This window comes from Hylobates moloch, unplaced genomic scaffold (genome assembly GCF_009828535.3).
Source record: "Hylobates moloch isolate HMO894 unplaced genomic scaffold, HMol_V3 SCAFFOLD_13, whole genome shotgun sequence".
Lineage (NCBI taxonomy): Eukaryota > Metazoa > Chordata > Mammalia > Primates > Hylobatidae > Hylobates > Hylobates moloch.
This window is the reverse complement of record NW_026652288.1, coordinates 94,897,368-94,903,367: the sequence shown is the minus strand read 5'-3', so window position 1 is coordinate 94,903,367 and position 6,000 is coordinate 94,897,368. Positions and strand designations below refer to the sequence as shown.

The following is a 6,000-nucleotide window of genomic DNA, read 5'->3' as shown; positions in this document are numbered from 1 at the left end:
AAGGGAAATTTAGTTGTTCTGATATACACATCTTTATTACAAACTACATCCTGTGTTATAAGTTGCTACTCATCTTTTCTCTTTGCTTTCGTGTCTTATCTACTGGGGCACTGCGTCACTTTATAAGGCATTCATTAAGTCATGGAGATAAATGTCATGTGTCTGTGACAAGACAAGTTTCTAAGATATAAAATTTGTTTTTATTGTACTGCACCAAATCTGGGGTAACACAACTAAGCCCTAGCTCTTTAAACTTGTTCTTTGCTTCTGATCTGTCCATTAGCACCATTTCTTGCGGCCACCTAACCTTTAAAAGTGGAGATTTGTTCTAGATTGGCCAGATCACGCATAGTCAGTCTTAAATTTATTCAAAGTATGTTCTTTTTTTTTCTTTTTTTTGAGACAGAATCTTGCTCTGTCACCTAGACTGGAGTACAGTGGTGTGATCTCGGCTCGCTGCAACCTCCGCCTCCCAGGTTCAAGCAATTCTCCTGCCACAGCCTCCTGAGTAGCTGGGATTACAGGCATGCACCACCACGCCCAGATAATTTTTTTTTTTTTTTTTTGTATTTTTAGTAGAGATGGGGCTTCACTATGTTGGCCAGGCTGGTCTTGAACTCCTGACCTCAGGTGATCCACCCGCCTTTGCCTCACAAAGTGCTGGGATTACAGGCATGGGCCACTGTGCCCGGCTCAAAGTATGTTCTTAACAGAAATGTACTTTCTTTTTAAATCCCTTTGTAACAGTCATTCCTTCCCTCACTCTGTACTAAGCATCTAGAATATGCTAGAGGTCAGGGTATGAAGATGACCTCATTTTGCAGAGGGGGTAAAAGAAAGACCAACAAAAATTGACAGAACAGTGCTTATAATGGATCAAGTAAGTGCTCTGAGAGCACAGAAGAGGGAGGAATAGTTTCAGGGAAAGGTGCTCAAAGGTGGTAACTTTTGATCCATTTGAAGGAAGTGTAGGCATTCATTAAGCAAGTCAGGAAGGTGTGAGTGAAAGAAGAGGGGGAAGGTATTACAGGTGTGGGGAAACCGTGAAGGAGGGCATGGAAGCTTGAAAGACTATAGAACAGATGAGAAATCCAAAGTGGCTGGAATGTAGGCTATATATAAGTGCATGCAGAAAGACATGAATGGACAAATAGGTAGGGGCTAGACTATAAGGAGCTTTGCATGCCAGGCTGAGTTTGAGGTTTTATACTGAAGGTGATGGGGAGCCATAGTATCTTATATTGCGGATTATGGATTACAATAGACTCTTTCAATTTTATTATTTTCTTATCTTTGTAACTGAGACCTAAATTTTAAACCTTTTATTCATTACCATATCCCATGAATAGCCTGTATTAGTGAACCAATGAAAACATCCTATCCTTGGCTGGCGTGGTGGCTCATGCCTGTAATCCCAAAACTTTGGGAAGCCAAGGTGGGCAGATCATGAGGTCAGGAGTTCGAGACCAGCCTAGCCAGCATGGTGAAACCCCATCTCTACTAAAAATACAAAAAATTAGCCGGGCATGGTGGTGCAAGCCTGTAGTCCCAGCTACTCAGGAGGCTGAGGCAGGCGAATTGCTCGAACCCAGCAAGTGGAGGTTGCAGTGAGCCAGGATTGCGCTACTACACTCTAGCCTGGGTGACAGAGCGAGACTCCATCAGAAGAAGAAGAAGAGGAAGGAGAAGAGGGAGAGGGAGAGGGAGAGGGAGAGGAAAATACCCTATCCTCTGAATTCTTATTCATTCACTGAGCTCCTATTACATAGTATGCAATGTGTTAGGCATTAGTAAATGACACATAGGTTCCTACCCTTTGGGAACTCACAATCTAGAAGGAAAGACCAATAGATAACAGCCATATGGTTAGATATGGGACAAAGATATGTATAAGGTACAATGGGAGCTCAGAAAAATAAATATAAAATGTGTCTAGAGATGTTATAAGAAGAAGTTTTGTTTGAATTGAGTCTTGAGGGGTGAATTAATGGTCACTAGGAAAGAAAGACTAGGCATTCCAGGTAGTATTAGGAAACAGCAGGAGATAACTCTTAGAAAAAGTAGGCAAAGGCTAGATTATGGTAGGCCTGTATGACAAGCTAAATCTTTGGGGTTTTATCCTCATGACAACAGAGAGCCATTAAGGAATTTTAAGCAAGGGAGTAATTTGGTCAGATAAATTAAAATCACATCTATAGAAGTAGAGGTTAGATTCAAAAGGAAAGACTAAACGTCTAGTTAGAAGGTATAGTTCAAAAAGAAATGACTTGGACCTGAACGAGTCAGTTAGCAATGGCAGTGAAGAGGACAGGAAAGATTTAAGAGGTAGAATTGGTAAGATCTAGTAATTGATTAGACATGGAGGTGGGTAAAGAAAAGGGGGAGAGGAAGACTTTTCAAATCACTTATTTGGAATAATGACTAGACAGACAATGTCAATAACTGAGATATGAAAAGCCAGAAAGAAAGGTTTGGAAAGAAGATGATTAGCTCAACTATGGACATACAGAATTTAAGGCCTACTATGCATCATGCACTGAGCTAGGGAGCTAGGCTTTTACTGATGCTATCTGATTTTAAAAAGACACTTTGTAGAGAGACAGCTTGGAAGAAAGATAAAGATGGGGCTCATTTATCACAGGAGCAGAAGTTTCCAGATCATAAAGCTAAATTTAAAATGTATTTATTGAATATATACTCAGCCTGCACAACATGGCAAAAACACAAAAAATACAAACATTACAAAAAATACAATAATTAGCTAGGCATGGTGGCGTGTGCCTGTAGTGTCAGCTACTTGGGTGGAAGGCTGGGGCAGGAGAATCCCTTGAGCCCAGGAAATCGAGGCTGCAGTGGGCTGTGTTTGTGCCACTGTACTCCAGGCTGGGCAACAGAGCGAGACCCTGTCTCAAAAAAGAAAAAAGAATATATACTGAGAATTGTGCCGCTCGCTTACCCACCTGCTGCTCACCTCCCGCTGTTCCGCCCAGTTCCTAACAGGCCACAGACTGGTACCAGACCGTGGCCTGGAGGTTGGGAACCCCTGCTATACAGCACAAGTCCTACATGCTGTTGGCTCACATGAATTGCATACACAAATATATATGTGAATTTCAGCCAAACACTTGTGTGATTTATTTTTTTGAATCAAATTATCAGACTTTATATTAATTCCTCATAAATTTCTACTTTGTCAATTTTTTATCTTGAACTTCTGCCCAATGACATAATGTTAGGATGAGCTCATACACAAAAAGTTAGAAAAACACATGTTTGTTTTGTAATTTTTTTCCTATCTCTAACAGGTTAAGGATGAATGTAAAGTGGACCTGTTCCCACTGGCATGAGAATGAGTCTAATCACAGTCATCACACGCAGTTTGATATTTAAGAGATCAGGGGAAAACAAGACAACCAAGGAATATGGTTCAACCCACTTATTTCACATATGAGAATCAAATTTCAGAGAGATTGCCGACTTGCTTAATATAACATCTGACCAGTGGCAGAGCTGAGATGAGTCCTCCTTCCTCAGCCCAGCTCCTTCCACTAGCATGGTTGTTTGTTTATTTGAAGAGAAACAAATAGCCATGGTATCATGGCCACTGATGACAAAAACAATAGCAAGTCACAGTGCTATTCTAGATGCACTAAAACTATTCCCAAGGAAACACTAGTGCCCACCTAGCGGGGTCACCCTGCGCCTATCCACAGGCCAGCAGGAGGCTACCCACTGACTGCTCTCAGAGTGGGCAGAGGTGAGGTAAACCTCAAGGTGTGTATAAAGATGTGTAGTCACATAGGCTTCCCTCATGCTCACCAAGAATATCCAGTCCAACGGGACCCAACAAAGGCAGAGAAACAGAGAGGTACAAGAACAAAAGGAACGAAAAATCATCACCATGGCTATATTCAAATATGATCAGAGCTGACTCTACATTTAAGAAGAGTGTAGGAAGCTAAAAATACCTAAGTTTTACCTGTGTTTCTATGTACACCCACACGCTGCCACTGCACAGTGAAGAGACTGTTAGGTGGAAACTGCGGGAACACAGGTGGTTCCACTATCTTTGGCTGTCTTCTGCCCTCTAGGTTCCTCTCTTCTTGTGCAAATCTGGCTCAGGTACCCTCATAGGAACTGATTGTTTGATCCTTTCAGTTCATAAGAAATCAAAACTAGTATAAATTAGAAGGAGACAGAAAGGAAGTGGGGCAAGATTTTTGAATGCTGAGAGTCAAAGGGAAAAAGACAAGGAACATTGGAGGGGTAAAGGGCAAGTTTGGAATGGCACCCTTATCAAAAGAAAGTACTATGGGAGCCAGGTGCAGTGGCTCATGCCTGTAATCCCAGCACTTTGGGAGGCTGAGGCAGGCAGATCACCTGAGGTCAGGAGTTCGAGACCAGCCTGCTCAACATGGCGAAACCCCATCTCTACTAAACATACAAAAAATTAGCCAAGCGTGGTGGCAGGCGCCTGTAATTCCAGCTACTGGGGAGGCTGAAGCAGGAGAATCACTTGAACCCAGGAGGTGGAGATTGCAGTGAACCGAGATGCTGCCACTGCATTTCAGCCTGGGCAACAGAGGGAGACTCTGTCTCAAAAACAAAACAAAAACAAACAAACAAACAAAACAAAACAAAAAAAGAAAAGAAAAAAGAAAAAGAAAGTACTCTGGGAAGGTCTGTAGGTAAGGTGATGCTACTGCCGCCCTTACAGCAGGTCCCGATCCGCAAAGGGTGCAGGAAGTGCTCCCATATCTGCCCTTGAGGAACACTTTCCCTGCCTTCTGAGTTTCTTGGCCCCAAGAGGAGGAAGTGGTTTGTGCAAAATTAGTAGGCAAGAGTTGGAGACAGCAGCAGCTGTGCATTTGGCAGGGCACTGCCAATTTCTGGAAATTACCTTGGTTTTGTGCCAAGATCCCAGGATGCAATGTAGAGAGAAAGAGGAATGGAGGAGGTAACGTGGCCAAATAGCCCTTAAATTCTTGGATTTCTATCATAGAATACAATTTTTCCCATGTTACTAATTGAGGATTTTTATAATGATCAGATTTTAAATTTTATATCATAAATATGAATAAATCAAAGATTTTGGACAATTTAGCCCCACAAAGTTTTTGATGTGACTAAAATTGAATAAAAAATTAAATTAAGCATTATTGCTACAAGGTTTATTGATTGACACTGAGCTCTTTCTAAGCTATCTTCTCTTTACTTGGCGTCTTCTTGCCTGTCTTTAAAAATGAATGCAACACTGCCATCTTAGCCTTCTGGTCATTTCTCTAAAATTCATATAGCAGTTGAGAACATAAAATAATTTCTGCTGCTAGGAGCATCAATCCCATTTTAAAACTTAGATTACTTTACTTGTGCATAGTAATAACATAAAATGATCTTTCCAGGATAGAGGTCTGTCACCCAGATCTTAATTTGAACTTTGAAAACATTAGCTAGCTTCTTCGAATGGAGTTATATGATTAGAAATATGTGACTTCAAATCAGATAAAAAGAATGGCCTACAATTGTGCCTTTATCCCTACTTACTCTCTTAACTGTGGACCATCTTCTGAAACGCCTATTTGAAGGAACAATAAAAACTCAATCGACAAAATCCACTGACCTACGTCATTTCATCTTCTTTATAACATTTCATTCAACAATTACGCATTCAAAAATATTGATTCCATGTTTACCATGTACCTATATTTTTGGTTAAGATTATGAATGTTTAATAATCTTGAAGTATGCTGGAGACAGCAAAAAAATAAAAATTACAAAGAAGCAAATTCTCCATGGTGACAAATTACCTTTTGAATACCAGTACCTGTAAATGCAACTGTGATTACAGTTAAAATAAGTTTATTGTAGGCTTTAGAATGAATAAAGATACTTCATTTTCAGAGTAGTAGTCTATAAATTTATCAAGAAATAGAAACTTGTGAGGCTTCAAAAATGCCTTAAGTCAAACGTGAAACATCTTGACCAAAGGAATGATTTATC

General features: G+C 40.5%; 1 protein-coding gene across 7 annotated transcripts in view; it reads right to left on the bottom strand.

Moving 5' to 3' along the window:
* The window catches only part of MAP3K13 (mitogen-activated protein kinase kinase kinase 13), a 200,647-nt gene that overhangs the window by 53,420 nt on the left and 141,227 nt on the right, over positions 1-6,000 (bottom strand). The gene's annotated exons all lie outside the window — the stretch shown is intronic.